At 41.6% G+C, this 16,754-nt stretch overlaps 1 protein-coding gene across 2 annotated transcripts in view; it reads right to left on the reverse strand.

Moving 5' to 3' along the window:
* Window positions 1-16,029, reverse strand: part of LARGE1 (LARGE xylosyl- and glucuronyltransferase 1) — a 274,450-nt gene extending 258,421 nt beyond the window's left edge. Inside the window, exons 1-2 of one of the 2 annotated variants that reach the window (XM_032105182.1) lie at window positions 15,943-16,029; window positions 14,009-14,095 (exon numbers count right to left, since the gene is read on the reverse strand). The gene's annotated coding sequence lies outside the window, so the exon portion shown is untranslated. The remainder of the gene's footprint in view (window positions 1-14,008; window positions 14,096-15,942) is intronic. The other variant, XM_032105181.1, reaches the window with a different exon arrangement.
* Between the last annotated feature and the right edge of the window lie 725 nt (window positions 16,030-16,754).

A 16,754-nucleotide genomic window follows, 5' to 3' on the forward strand; every position in this document is an offset into this window, starting at 1 on the left:
AAAGCGCCATTTGTACTTCTTTCCAGCATAAATTCCTTCCCAGAAAAATTCCTCTCAAATAGATTTTCCACCTCAAAAACAGCAATACAGATTAGCAATTTCTCAATCTCCTTCTTCCCTGCTCCAGAATATAACCTTTCTTCCACATACATTCTCCTCAGCTACTCGAGAGCATGTCTCTTGGAATAAGCTGGGTCCCTCAAGATCTGGAACTCACTTCCATCCTTTATAGATTCTAGTACTGCAACATTTACTACCATAAAACTGTGGCTGCAGTGAAATTGGAAAGTAAAGAAATTTTTTGCAATTTTTCTTCTGCTTAAGACTGCTTCTCCTAATATAGGCCTTTACTGGTGGCAATATTTGTAAAAAGTACACAAAGTTGCAAGTTTTACCAACCTATATTCACATATGCCAACTACACATAACACACACCGCAGGTACAGTGTACGTGTATCTTACTCAAGTTACAATATTTCAAAGCACAAAATGGAAGACATGTCTATGTAGTACCACCATGGAACAGAGCTAAGTGAGCAGAAAGTCCTTATCCAGCTTGATCTAAGCTATTGAAAGTGAAATCAGAGGTGAAATGCATACAGCAAGGATGACTAAACCCATAAATGGTCCAAAATTACATTTTATTACATGAATACAAGAGACTACAATCATACGGAACAGGCTATTATCAAATCTCTTCAGTGACAAAGCTTTCTGTCCAAGACAACAAATAAAACAAGTGCATAAATCACAAGGATGTGTGGCTTAAGGTCATTATCTCAGAGGATTACAGAATGGTTTCTGCATCGTCCCTCTTTGCTTTTAGTACCGCCACCTTTATTTTTATATTGTAGCTGTTACTACACTTGCTATCTGAAGGCTTGAGTTCCCTATAGTTATGAATGGCAAACAGAAAAACCCTCTCCCATGTTAAGGGAGAGTGTAGGGTAAGCTTTAAAAGGTACACACAGTAAACTTAATGTAAGAGTCTGTTTTTAATGAGCTCTGCCAGTCCTGTCCAACTGTGTATGCTTCAATTACGGAGCACTATGCTCGGCACCATGGACTGTGGTTGCCAGGCACCACGGAAGACCCATGGTTCTTGTTGTGCTCACCATAGTGCAAATACCTGTGCAAGAAACTATGCTTGTTCAAAAGGTTCTCACAAAACCCAAAGGTACCATTAAGGAAAACAAGTGGCTAAATCAGAGTAAACAGGCAAGTACAGCAATCAACTGTACATACATTTGGGGACGCAACAAAGGAGTCATCAACTCCCAAAGAAGACCACCACTTTCATTAACGATATTAATAATATTCATTACAGACTGCAGCGTGTAAACTTACCACAGTCCAAGTCAAAATGAAGACTTGAGTTAAGAAAATATGCTCAAATTATACAGCGTACAAGTTCAGATTTTAACCTGGACTCCAGATACAATGAGAAATCAACACTGTGCAACCCTAAGTGGACAATTAAAAGATTTCACCAAGAAGCCCACAAATCTTATATGGGTCATCATGCCACCTCACCCCTGTTAGAATTACAAACATCACTACAGACACATACACTTCTCAATTTCTAAGAATACTTTTCAGAATACAGAAATAAAAGCAATCCAAAAACCTATCTTACTATCAACCATTTTTCCCCCCAGTAAGAAACTGCAAACTTTTGGTCTCAAGGCAAGCGCTCTTTCCTAGAGACACATACACACATTTGATCCAAAACGTGGATCAAAATTTGATCAGTAAAAACATGAAGCAGTATAGTGAAAGGTGGGGTCTAAAACCTAAAAGCAAAACCAGAAGTGAGAGCGCTAGTCAGGAGGTGTAGGAGAAATATGAGCATGCTGTTCTAATCTACTAATAAGAGAAAACTTGAATACTATTTACAAAACCAGAATGCTCTTCTTCCTGACTGCTAAGCCACCATTCTCTTAATGGTGAGGAAAATAGAATTGGTTGGAAATCTTCAGTCCTAAATTTCTGCTTCAAAATTATGGTACTTTTCAGCAAGGCAATTGCTGACTAAAGTGAAAAGCTTAGCAAAGCTGAGCAGTAATTAAGAGATTTCATTTACAACACAATTTCACATTTGTACAGGAGGAAATATGCTTCTTATGACATGAAATTTCCCATAAAAGACATGGAGATATAATGCCATCTAAGCCTTTCATTTGTCCTGTGAAGCAATCCACCCACCTTCCTTTGGTAAGTAAATATCCATCTTGTCCTGGTTCCAGCCAGAACAGGGTTAATTTTTGCAGTAGCCAGAAGGGGCATGGCTGGGACCTGGAGGTTATTCTGTACCACCTCAGGTCATTTTCTGGGGATGAAGGAAGGGGTTCTTCCCAGGGTACTATAGCGTGGCAGAGGGAACAGCTCGGTACATTCACCTCTTCCTCGGACTCTCTATCATTAGGATTGTCGCTATTACTGTTCATTTTCTTATTTCCTTGCTGTTTCGTAAACAGCAAGGAAATAAGAAAATAAGAAACAGTAAATGGTTCGTTTCTCAATCTGTGACCTTTATCTTTTGTGCCTCCAATTCTCCTCCCCAGCCTGCCAGATGGGGGAAGGAAAAGGCAAAGTGAACAAGCACCACATCGTTCGGAGTGTTTCAGTGAGAACACTTAATTGGGGAATACCATTTCTAAACCACAACACGCTTGAATAAAGACAACTACTGAAGGCAAGAGGTAATGAATACCACTCAGGGCCAAAGAAAACACTTCTTGCAACTTTTCAGGATCATGTATTCAAGTCCTGTTCCAAAATTCAAATTGACAGACATCATGCTGTTACATTCCTACATAGTTGGAGCAAGCCTGAATGGCTTGTCAATATGCCTAATACAATTTCCTAAGTTGTATTTACAGAAATTAGACCTGTTTCAGTTTATACTTTGTTTAAAATCAGTTGTTTCAGTTTGTCAACCCCTGAATGTTTAAGATGCACATGCAGATAAAAATAACATAGGTGAGTCTGCATTTCCTAGCCAATTAAGAAGAACGTTGAAAATTGCCTACAGATCACCATTTATCCTAAATAATTTCATAGGAGTTAATGACCTTGCAGATGAGAATTTTGACTATGTAATATTTCATACTCATTTTCACCTCAAAGGAAGATAATCCTAATAGATCCGGAGCATTCACTGATTTTCAGATTAATATATTAAATATAAACATGGGACAAACAGTTAGACATGTCAAGTGTTCTAATTTGGTTTCTGCAGAACTTCTTCCTCCCATCTGTAGTTTCACAATGGCAACAAATTTTACGGTAACTGTGCCAAGTCTGGTTAGAGAATCTCTACTTTATTTGAATATTCAGGTTTTTTTAAAGAAATAAATACCTATGAATCCAAAACTTCGGTCTGTTAGCTACAGACATGCAGGGAGAGAAAAGAAAAAACCCTACCAAGTAAAACAGCACCTTGGACATCCAGTGATGCTCAGAGACATGAATTAAATGCACCAAGCACATCCCATTCTGCATTCTGATGTAACAATCTCAGATACACTCCTATGCCAGCCCTTAGCAAAGCAGCTTCTAGAATACAGATCTTTGCCTGCATCAAAAAGATACTCCTGAGCAACAGAATTAGAGCAAAAGCTCTCCTATCCATAAGCCCAAAATTTTTAAGATCACTTCATCCCCTCCAGTTTTCACACAAAGTATAAGCCATGGCAAGAACATCTTGAATGAAAGTTAGTTCCAAATGAAAGCAAGAATACTTAGCACCTTTCTTGTGCATTTCAGCTTTCAAAAACATTTTGCAAATATTAACATGCCAAGACATAAAAGAACCATTGTTTCAGTAAAAGGAAGCAAGAAGAGAGGATGCAGAAGTTGGTAGCAAAATGGATGGATGGATGATGCTTTAATTTTGTAAGCTGTGGTTTAATTTCCATTGTAGTGATGCATTAAAACAGGTTCTGCAGTACTATAACAACAAAGAAACACTGCACTACTGAATATTGAGAGATTCTGGTAGACCTGGTTTAATTTCAATTCTAATACTTTTTCCACTGAAATTCCTGTTGCTCTTCTCAAATAAAACCTGCAACATCTATTTTATTCTATACCACCATTCAAAAAGCTTTTATATTCTTATTAAGAACAGTGTTTTTCCTTTGCAGCTTCCATTACTGCCTTTCCAAAGCCACAGTAGAGTCAAGACGGTAGATACAAAAATGTAATTTGTTAAAGTTTGCTCATTGCATGCTCTTCTGAATTCCATTTTCTTTTTCTAGGGTGCTGTGTGGCTCTTTAGCCACCTCTAATAGGAAAGTCTTATGCAAAAAGATGCATCACAAAGCATTATCTGCTACATTCATAGTCATGTGGGATGTCAAACACTACTAATGTAGATCAATGTTGGGATCTCTTTGGAGAACTCCATGCCATCCCAAAACATCACAATATGCATGCCAGTATTCCCCCACAGAAAACACTGGTAGCTGATGGATAGTGAGCTAACTCAGAGCAGGACTCTGACAGGTCTTCATCTGTACTGTTAGTACCTCACTCACTTCACTATTAGCAGCACTGATTTCAGGAAGACAGATCATAGAGAAAGTAAAGCGAGAACGGCCAAGTTTTTCACTTCAGTATTTAATGTCCAGTTCATTAAGGGCCCAGCTTGAAGCCCTGTGAACCTGGCAGAAACATTGCCACTCAGGTTTTGAGAAGGGCTTTGAAAAATTAGGAGCTTGAACTTGATACTGAGAAAGGAACAGAAGCTAACTAGGAGCAAGAAGCACAGGTTTCACGTCCTCCCATTGCTCAGCCTAGTTCAGCAGGTTTGATTACTAGTGGGAATTTGCACAGGGTTACCTCAGTCAACCCACATAAAAACTCCAGTCAGCAGAAAAAGCATGGAAGTTGGCTTCCAGGTTAGCATTTGACAGGACTATCTAACTGAAAACATGCTAGAGTATCATGTAACAATTTCCTTGGCTAAAAGTAATGAGGATTTTAAAATGGATCTGAGACAACCTGAACAATTGGGGCTATTTCTCACTAGAAAGAAAGAAATCAATATTACAAACAGATCCTGAAAATGCTTCTCTGTCTTAATAGTGTTATCTCTGACCTGCTGCAAAACCAGTGCTCAATCCACTAAAACTTCACCAGAAATTCCACTTTGTTCTGATTAATCAAAGACACCAAGTCCTAAAAATGATCCCCATACCTGACTCAAACAGACCAAATACGAGTTCTTGGTGATCAAAATAGTTGTATCACAAACTCAGAGATGCATGGTGAATACAGGTAAAGAAAGAGACACAAAAAACACAAGGATACTTATATTTTTTGCTATCTGTGATGAATGACTCAGTTCCTGCCATGTTAGATACATTTCATCTTCATAAACTACCATCACATGGCAGGTGCAGTGGGATCTGTCTCAATCCTGCTAAAGGTTTTTGTTTAGATAGTACAAAAATGGTATTAAATACTACTGTAATGTTTTATTTTATCACTTTCAAATAAAATATAAAAATATACTTAAAATACCACCCCAATTTAAAAAAAAATGCAACCTAACAGAGAAAAATCAGTTGCGTTCCAGAACTACAGTGATTTTTTCAGAACTGTCCCATGTTGCTGCTTTCGGTAGATCCCAACACAGGAATACAAACTGTATTTTTTCCAAAGGCATTTTAACAAACAAAGCCACCAACAAATAAGCAAGCATTACTCAAATGCCAAATTACTGAGATTAAAAGGACAGCCTAAAAAGAAATTTTAAAAAGCAGAAAGTACAAACTATCAGTTTTCAAACACTTCAGCGCACTCTTCTGTTTTCTAAGCTCTTTTGGGCAGGAGTGCTTTCTTGAGTTGGGAATTTCTGACACTCCAGCTATATTGGTTGATGGTGTGAAGACTGACTGCTGATTGATGTCACTTGGCTAGCAGAAGCTGCCACACTAGTCACAGTTATATTGGCAAAAAACAGTGCTTTTATCTGAATTGCTTCCCTCCGTCGTGGAATTTATTTTTTGCATGAATAAACATCAATATTGTAAACACGAAGAATTCAAGATTTGTGTGCAGTTTCACGGTTATGATCTTGCTGGGATGAATGGAGACACGTTGCAATGGCTTGCATGAGTAGAGTGCTGCAAAGGAGGCATACAGGCTCTTTGGGATGAGCATGTCAGAAGGACTTGGAGGTGGAGACACCTTTCATGAGAGAGGCATCAGAATGCATGGAGCTTTGTCTGGGCATGGATGATGAGCTAAGTGAGAGCTTATGGGCACAGATTAGAGAGCAGACCAGCACGGGTGACACTGTAGTGAGTGAGCATCTGCTACAGCATACCTGGCCAGGAAATCAAGTGGAGCAGCACAGACAGGGAGCAGCAACCTCATATTCACAGGCCCCGGTCCTTGTCAGGGAGGACTTAAACCACTGTGGTATGGGCAGGAAGGACAACCCAGGGAGAAGCATCCAGAGCACTCCCAGAGAGCACTGACAAATTCCTGACCCAAGTGATAAAGGAAGCAACAGTGGGACATTCTGTGCTGGACCTCATAATTACTAAAAAAGAAGGGCTCCTTGGGGACATGAAGATCACAGACAGCCTTAAGTTACAGTGACCTGGTCGCATTCACAAGACCAATAGGAGGGAGAAGGGCAAATAAACAAGATCACAGTCCTGGCATTCAGGATAACAGACTTCAGTCTCTTTGGGAACCTGCATGAAAACAGTCCCATGGGATAGGGCCCTGGAGGGAAACAGGGGTCAGAGAAAACTGCTTGATACTCAAGGATTACCTCCTCCAAACTCAAGAAACATTCATCTCAAAGGGGGTCACACAAAAATACCAGAAGGCCTATAGAGATGAAAAAGGAGGTCCTGGCAAAAATCAAATACAAAAAGAAAGTATACAAAAGGAGAAAGCAGGAACAGGTAGACTGGAAGGAGTACAGAGACGCTGCCTGAGCATGAAGAAATGCAGTCAGGAAAGCCAGAGCCCACCTGGAGCTAAAACTAGTGAGGAATGACAAGAGTAATATCTGAAGGGAGGGTATAAAGATGGTAGAGCCAGATCCTTCTCAGTAGTGTTCAGTGACAGGAAAAGCAACATGCACAAACTGAAACACACAGGAAAGTCCCCCTGAACATCAGGAAACACTTTTTACTGTAAGGGTAACTGAGCCCTGGCACAGGTTGCCTAGAGAGGTTGTGGAGTCTTCATCCTTGAAGATACTCAAAAGCCATCTGGATTTAGTCCTAGGCACCTGGCTCTAGGTGGCTTGAGCAAGGGCGATGGAGCAGACGACCTTCAGCAGTCCCTTCCAACCTCAACCATCACCTGACTCTTCTAAGGCACTGCTGTTTCAGAAAACTTCCAGCCACAAACCAGTGTTTTGCTGCTGGTTTAGACCAGCCTTCCTGACCATAAAGCACCCTTCAGGTACACTGAGTGTACTTGTGCTTCGCCCAGCATGCAGTGAGCCCTGTCTCAACCAGAGCCTCCAGGCATTTTAATAAAATGAATAAATAACTGCTTTCTGTATTACATTCACAATTCCACTACTTCAACCAGAATGTCAAGATCTTTTCTCAGATCATATTACTTTCATATACAGCAACTTCATACTTTAAGGTTAGGACAAAAGGAAAAGAAAAAAATCTTACCATAAACAAAACATAACGCCTTCCTTAACATATCAGGGTCCAATTGCAGGACAGATGAAACTGAGGAACAAAACCCAAACACTTAAAATAAAATATGCTGTAAAATTAATTATTTCAAAGAATTTTTGATACTAAGCTCAGGTCCAGAAATCTTTACTGCTGATGTGTAATACAGCATTTTTTAGACTGAGAACAGAAAGGGAAGAAGAAACTCACTATGAAAAACTTGAAGACCTTAGGATCTCAGATCTTAGGATTTCAGACATCCTTTAGGATGTCTGAAAAATTTGTTCTCTATCAAACTGCATCACCTTCAGACACCTGGCAAACATGGATTTACCTCAGTGTTGTTCCTCTCATTCTCTCCACCCCTGCACCCTTAACAAATTTGCCCAGCAACATGGCAGTAGCTTTCTGTTCAGACAAATTCTGTGTCTGCCCCTACTCATCATGGGTCAAAACTGATATAAAATGATGCAATCAATAAAAGTGCCACATTTTTAATCCAGTTAACATGTGTCAATAATTCAGTGGATACTCTGGCCTCCTTACTGTTCATTTATGGCATCTTTTCTTCTAAATGGCAGTGGCATTTTCCAGTTACATTCTCTAGGTTGTTAGCACCACCTGACCATAGACAAACTCCATGTATTTAACGAACAATAACCTACAACCTTTAAATACCAAGATATATTCATTTACTCCTTCAAGCATTTTTCTATTTCCTTCTTTAAGTGTTGCATTATTTTCTATTTTCAAGGAGTAAAACACACTCCTTTCTTCCCCTGGTCACAGCACTGCCTCTAAATCAACAAAGAGTATTTGTAAATTTCACTATGATCTGTTTATTTTGTCATTTATCCATTTGTCAATTAACTTTTGCTTGTTTGTTTTAGGATGCACATATATTCTGAATATTTACACAATATAATTATTATATGCCAAGTATCATTAGGGACTTGGTTTTATCATCTAAGGCACAACCATATTAAGCAATAGTTCTTGCCAAAGACAGTGGCATTTTCACCTGCTTAAGGCACAGGACAGTGACTCTTTCAGGAAACCAGAGTTCTGCTCTTTGCTTTTTGATTAACCACTTGGGAAACTTTGCTCAAATCACTTCATCTGCACGGCATCAGTTTGTTGTCACAGAATGGGTTTATCTTTCTACACTGTCATTTTCCTCACTCTAAGAGCTCTGTAAAGCATTCAGGAACCTACTGATTTATTTCCACAACATGTCTAAGACTAGGAAATTGGTAAAGGTATTCTGCATATGAAAAATACTGTCATCAGATTCCACTCCTTACATACTAGTGGCACAATATTACTATTTTTGCTCATCTTAATAAAGAAAAAATGTTAGGAACATCTTTCTTCTCAACCCATTCACCAACTGTGCACAGTTATTCACATTGTAACAATCATATAAATCAAGATTTAAGCTTACTAAACAGCACCTCAGATGCTTTTAGTATTTGATGCAGTTCAATATAACTCAGGTGCCAGGCTGAGAGTAGTGGCATGATAGTAGTGGAACCGGTAGTGTGAACAAGTTGAGATTTTAAGTCCAACTTCCCCAGCACAGCATGCAAAAGCAAGGGGCAAGACTCTGGATAGCAACAGTACAGATGTAAATTCCAAAGCTGATAACCATATTGCAAGACATCACTGTGCACAGTTCTCCACTGTCTGAACCAGCTGGAAAGCATCCTGATCTTGGCTGTGGAGGAATCATTCCCAAAGCAGTGCCTTCACGTGGAAAAGAGGTGTTCCAACAACGAAGGATCTACATGGCTAACCTAAACACTGTAAGTCAGAATGACCCCAGAAGTTTGCTAGAAGCTGCTATTTTAATCTGGCAGCCTTTAAGCTGCAGCAGCATTATAGTGGGAACAAGAGAAATGGCAGGCAGAGTGCAATGTTTGGAAGGAAAGGTAGAAACTTAAGCCACTGTGGCTATACTCCCTTCTTCACACCTGATGTCTGAGAGCAACTATGGAAGGATGTGAGTTTTATTCCCATACAAATTGCTTCTTTCTCAAGGTACCTGCCCATCACCAAATGATTTGGCTTTGCCACTACCATGTCCTATGTCCCAATACACTCAGTATCAGTGCTGGTATTTTCCCTTCTTTCTTCATTTGTAGCACCCCCATTTTGACAACATGAATCTCAATGAGGAAGACATTGCAAACTAAAAGTTTCTGCCATTTCCTAAACTGATCATTTTTGCTTTGTGGAAGTTAATATCAACAGGCAGCTCTCCTAGTACTAAAAACTGTTCACAACATCATCACCTACTGATTTCTACTACTTGGAATAGTCACTGAAGAGGAACAGATTTCTCATAAATGTCGTTGATATTAAAGAGTTCTGGAAGATCAAGATCAAGGACATGAGTTATAACATATTCCAATAATAGCAACAAAAAATGTCCACCTTTACAGGGACCTCATTCTTCAATGCTCCAGTTCTCTACTTTGATAAAACAGCATCTAATTGTACAATATGCTCAATATTGAGGAATCAAAAAATACAGACAATTGCACCCTTTTAAAGCAGTAGGAACCAACTTTATCTCATTTAAGAATTCCCAAGCATGCCAGCCAATATTTTATCTTTGAAAATTTTTCTTACATGAATGAAAACCTACAGGTTTAAATCTGAGGCACACACTCTAGAACTAGTCTTAGGATTGAAAAATGATGAGACTACAGAAATATGGAATTTAACTGCTGCTTGAAGAGCCTCAAGGTTAATGTCAGTTCATTTTACATAAAAATACCAGGAAGCCTCATACATCCCTTCTGTTAACAAAACAATGAAAGCTAATATTCTTAAGAACAACATGAGCTAAAGAACATATATTTGGGTATTTAATAATGCTAGAATAATTGGTTTTCATTTCTTATTTTTATCCAGTAGCATATACCTCTCTAGCACCTTCAGCATGAAAAATATTGAATTAAGCAGATCCATACACTGAAGTCCAGTAATTTTTGAACATAAAATTTCACTTGCAGTACTGATTAGCAGCAGCATTAACTGAAGACAGAAGGGAAAACAATCACCAAGAGAATTTAGTACTGAGGTTCAGGGGCACAGCAGGGGACTCAGAAAGAGGGAGAAAAGAAGAAGCTGGGTTGAGAAGCCTAAATATCAACTGAAAACATCACCTCATTTGAATAGTTCTCAATTCTTCTTGCTCCCCCCATTTCATCATTCAGTGACACTTTATATTCCACATTGAGAAATACTCATTTCTCCAAACAGACAAATTAAATTCATTCCCAAGTCCATCTAGAAACTGTAAGCAGAGTTTCATATTTAAATAAATAATTTCTACAATTCCTTCATTTCTCTGCCCTTTCTCTCCTCTTCCTCTTGTGTCCCGCTAAAACAAAATCCTTCATTCTCCTCTGCATTTAAATGAAGATTTCTCAGTAACAATTTCTAGTTTTCTCCTAGTCCTAAGTCTTAGCTGCCAAATGCCTAGCAGCAGACAAAACCTAAAAGCTAATGGTAGAAGTGAAATGATGAACCTCTGCATATTAATATTACATTCTGGGATAAACTTTAGAGGAACTATTGAGAGATGCAACTCAAAGTGACAACTCAACTTCCCTGGAACTTCTAATCAGCAGAAAACTTCTTGTGAAGGAAGCAGAAGGTCGCTTTAAAAAGTTATTATTTCATTTTATTTCTGAACACAAGTTTTCTTGTATCTCTCAGTGCAGGTGAGTGAAAGCAGGTTTAAACTGATATGGGTGTTGTCCTTATTTAAGGAAGCTCTGGTTCCGGTGTTACCACTGCTATTTGCAGTTTGACCAAACAACAGCAGATCAAAATAGCTACGATTTCTATAACTGTAATAGATTCCTAGTAAAGCAAACCACTGCTCCTCAATGTGACCCTTGACACGCTGCCTCTCAGCCAGCACACAGTCTGGGTCATCATGTGCAACTATTTCCTGAGGATAAAAATCGGTATAGACGTGGAGTAACAGAAATGACTCATCAATACACAGTAATGCATGGAAGAAGAATAGTGTGGTGATGGCATCTATCTTCTAGCACCCATTAGTCAAGAGACCAGAAGCATGAGGACAGGGAACTCCAGCCTTAATAAACAATCTGTTTCTTTTTGTTATTTTCAGGCATACCTATCTTACATAGGGGTTAGTGAGGAAGACTGCATTCTGCTTTCATCAGCTGAGATTTCTAGCTTCTTCCACCACCTGGGCTACATGACCAGACCATGACTTTTTGCTATAGCACTGGCTGAACATTGCTAGGGTTCTTCTTGACAATTTTAAATGTAGCTTCTACCCAGTTAACTCTGCTGTTGTGGAAACAGTAGCTATATCCCAGAAAGAAGGTGCTGTGGATACTTCCGTAAACATTATCAGACCTGGTCTGATCTGCAATTTAGAATGAGTAATGGAACTATTTTACACAGTTTGCTTCTAATTCTGACACACATGGCACTTAAACAAGGATTCCAGCCTTGGCAGATTTCTTCAAAGCCAGTGCCAAGGCCAGGATAATCCTTTCTAGCAATTTTCTCCTTGATTTTTGAGCCACCAACTTCCAAATAAAATAGAATTTCTTATCTGCTGCTCCCTTCCTACAGCCATGCATTGAACAAGCTTTGACAAGACAAGACAGACCTTCAAATACTAAGCCAAGTGACACCAGAAGAATCATGAATCCTTACAAGGTACAGCCCTCATCTCTTAACCTTTATCTTCAGGTGGATGCATCATAAGGAAGAGAAAAATTAGATCCAATGAAAAGGGAAAAAAAAAAAAAAAAAAAAAAAAAGGAGAAAAGTAAAAATATCTCCTTGAGGTAGTTCTGACTCTCCAGCTCTTAAATTGTGCCAAGTGTGGGATAATGAACAATGGCTGTTTTTAAGGCCAGAATTAATGAACAATGGTTGTTTTTTAAAGCTAGCATTCACTACAAAAAGGAAGATGAGGCAAACCCAACAGAGCAAAAATAGTGCAATGGACATTGCGTGCACGTTTGCTTGCACAAAACCACTTCTGAGAAAGTTCTTTAGCCACAGCATTAGGCAAATAACCAACAGAGCCAACTCTGAAGATAATGGAGACAAACTCATGAAGAACGCAAACTTACATTGGCCATTATGTTCTCTTATCACACAAATCTTAATGTTATCAGCACAGACAAGTTACAGGAAAAGAAGATACACCAGAAATCTCATGTTCTTAAAACAGACATTTTATTAATTTATTCTAATGCAGATGATGAAAAGCCTTCAAAGCTGACAAGAGCTCATTAACATATGCTTTCATACAAGACAGGAAATAAGGATAAACATACTTTTTAAAAAAAAATAATAATTGCTGTTCTGGATCTAGACAAACACTCCCAGCAACACCAACGGAGTTTGCATACAGTTAGAGTTTAGCATGCAGTGCAAAGGCTTTGTAGTCAGATTATGAATTTTACCAATTATTAGCCTTTATAAACATCAGGCAAAAAAAAAAAAAAAGGCTTGGTTTTTGTTGGCTTTGTGTCTGTGTTTGTTTTTTAAGATTGCTCTTATAAGGCCACATAAAAAAAAATAATCAGACAAAGGATGACAGAGGAGAGTATTCCAGTAAGGGTCTATTAACAACTGATTGCTTATCCCAGGTACAAACAAAAGCCACACATTTGAGCAGAAAGTAGTCTTATGAGTTCAAAATCATTGTTTTTAAAAACACTTCAGTTCAGTGAGTTAAGTGCACTTGGGAGATGCCTAATTTTACAGTTTTCTAGAATAATTAATTCAGAAGGAATATTACTTTTACTAATAATAAAGTTCTACATGCTGAAATTTCAGATCAAGCCTTTGACAGATTTTAATGTTTCCACCAGACATGCAGTCATTCATCACTGCTCTGCACTTTGGCTTTCTGAGGACTGTACTCTGGAATTTCTGCAGATTGAATAGCTGGCACAGAGAATTCAAGATATAAGTAATACTATTTTCAGTGCTCCTTTAAAGAAAACCAATGCATATTTCTCCAGACCTGAGAAAACTTACAGTCTTCTCATGTCATCTAAACAACAAAGAAAAGAAGTTGTCACATATATTTCAGATGTTAAAAAAAAAGAAAAGTATCTTGCTCCATACTGTCATTCAAATACCTCCAAGCTATGCTTTCCCTACCAGCAACTGAGAAGGGGGTATATACTTTGAACACGAAAAATGCCACACACAGCATAACCCAAAAATCATGAGAATGAAACATCAACAGGATGGAGAAAAGGCACCAGCTACTACAGCAGGAAATTAAAAGACCAAAAAAAAAAAATTCAAAACCAACCTACCAATCCAATTATCCATCAGAGACTCTGCAGTTACTGCGGCTCTTACATGACTTGCAGCCTTTCTGATCAAGGGCCGTCACAGGACACCTAAGCAGTAAGAATTTCACATTTCAGACTTGGAATATCTACCAGCAATTTCCAGTTTTCAAGAACTTTAGGGGTACCTGTTCCACATTTCTCCATTTAAAAAAACTGAAACACAGCGAAGACTTTCGGGGTAAGGTTTTTTTTGTTAGCTTGTCCTGTTCTTATAAGTAAACTAACCTCTGACAACCTATCCCCTTTGCAGCAGGGAGCAGAATGACTTCGTTAGAAGATCCCCCTGCCCTTAACTCATCACCTGAGCATCTACATGATTTCTCCTCTAAGCTTACAGTATAATGATGGAGCTCCACAAGGTTAGAAAAAAAAAGAACATTTCATAGGTCTTATCCCAATAGTCTGTGCATTTTCACCACTGAACGAGGAGAAGAACCCACCCAAACCAGTCCCCCTAGCATATCTTTGCAGCTGGAGTCTGAAGAGATGTGGCAAATCACTACTCTGTCTTTTCGTGTGTGAGGCTAGCTTTTTATTTTCATTTGAGGCTTTTTCCCCAGTAGAAGACATAATCCCTTATGGAAGCCAGGCAACCTTTCAACCCATTTATCAAATTTCCTGCTGCTTCTATTTCTGAACAAGTTTAAAAAATAGTTTGTACACAGAGAATTAATCTGTATCCAGAAGATATCATTAAATAAAATATTATGACCTGTTGGCAAATGCCAGGTCTGGTTTTAACACAGCACTTGGTTTAGCCTGCTGCTTTCCATTCTTTCCAGCACTTCCAGCACTGATACGGTCTAAAGAGAAGCTAACAATGTTTAAAAGACATTTGATTTATTGCCATTTCCATCCTGGCATCCATACCTTCCAGAACACATACATGATAATCAGTGCTGTGAAAATGTTTCCTGTAGTAATTTTAAGAGCACTATGTGAAATGCATACAGAGAAAGGTAAGACCTTCTAACAACTGTTCAGATACCTCAGCTGGCTAATTTTCATTTAAAATTCCATGTTAGAAAGAAGTAGGCTTTATCTGCTGCGTAACAGCACCCCTATTCCAAGTTGAACAGAGCATAAAACACTGTACACAGGTGAAAACACAAAAATCGCTTGTCTGATGCTCTACCAAGAGGAAAAACCACTTGCTTACTAAAACTGGGCACAGCAGAAAAACTAGGAATCTCTCCAAAGAGTGTTACATAAGGAATTATCAAACTTCACGTCACCTCCACAGGGACGCAAGTTGCTATTTTCCCCCCATCCCCCGGTGCGCAGGGATTAACGATCTAAATGACACAGTTCTCGGATAGGAGGTAATAGCAGAAGCCTTCCCAAAGGAGCGCTTCCCGGACTGGAGGCTTGCAGGGGAGGCTGGCGGGTGATAGGGAGGTCACCCTGCTCGGCTCGGCGTCCCAGCTCTGCCCCCGGGTCCCGTTCCGGTGGGCAGAGCGCTCACTCCCCGCGGCGCGACTCCCTCCGTCCCACCCGCGGCCGCGGCCACCAGCCCCGGCTCTCCCGGACGCCGGCGCGGAGCGGCGGCACTTGGCGGGACCCCGCCGCGGCGGGGCTGGAGCCGGCGAGCAGCGGGAGCGCAGCCCAGCCGGAGCACAAGGCGAGCGGCGCCGAGCCAGCGAGCGGAGCCTCGCTCGGCCGGGGGGACGTGCCCCTTTGTGCCGGGAAGCGACACGCGCGCCTCCGTTTGAGCATCTCTTCAATTCCGGATCTGATGGGGATTAAAATCCAGCAGATAAAGATGCCAGCCCGGCCCTCTGGACTCGGGTGCCCCCTCCCCGGACTGCTGGAAGGGAGACACTCACCGATTGTTTCTTGCCCTCCCCCGCCCCTCGCCTCCAAACGCAGCAAAGACTCGACGAGAAGGCACTTACCTTCCCCGGGTGGCTCCCGGGCCGCCGGGACGGGCGCTCAGCACCCGCCGCTCCGCGCAGGCAAGCGTTCCTTCCCCCTCCTCCGCTCCAGGCGGGCAGCTCCAGCGCCGTCCCCGCAGCCCGGCGTTCCGAAGGTGTCGGCCAGCAGGTCCCAGCCGGAGCGGCACCGGCAGCTCCACTCTCCGCGGGACGAGGAGCCGCTAACGGTGGGACGAGGAGGAGGGCGGTGGGGAGGTCCCGACTCTTCCCGGGATGCGCCGCCGAGGTGGCCGCCTCCTCCGCCGCCCAGCTTAGCTCTCTCCGGGGCCTTCCCGCCCCGTGCTGTCCCGAGGTGCAGCCCGGCCCCGTCCGTCCGTCCGTCCGTCCCGCTCGCCTTCCCCCGCCCCTCTCCCGAGCGGCGAACCGCGCGGCGCACAGGCCCCGCCGGCGGCCAGGAAGACCCGGGGGCGACGGGGGATTCCGGCCCAGCCTCCTGCCCTCTCCCCGGGGCCTGGTACACACTCTCCGCGGGGAGAGGAGGCCCTGCCCCGGCCTGGAGATCAGCTCCGGGAAGGTCACCGGCACCGCGGAGCCGAGCACGGAGAGGCTCCCCCGGCACCGCCGCGGTCGCTGCTACTACTGCCGGCCCAGCGTCAGCGACCGCTGGGTGCCGCGCTCCGACCGGGTTCGCTCCGTGCCCGTGCCTGGCGACCGCCTCCGAGTCTGAGTGCCAGGCTGCCCCCTTCCCTTTCCTTCCTTCCTTCCTCGCCTCCCGCCCCTTCCCCGCTGACAGCCTTCCCCCGCCGGGTCCCTCCGGCGCCCGGTGCCAGGCT

The sequence above is a fragment of the Corvus moneduloides genome, chromosome 4, assembly GCF_009650955.1.
Source record: "Corvus moneduloides isolate bCorMon1 chromosome 4, bCorMon1.pri, whole genome shotgun sequence".
Taxonomy (NCBI): Eukaryota; Metazoa; Chordata; class Aves; order Passeriformes; family Corvidae; genus Corvus; species Corvus moneduloides.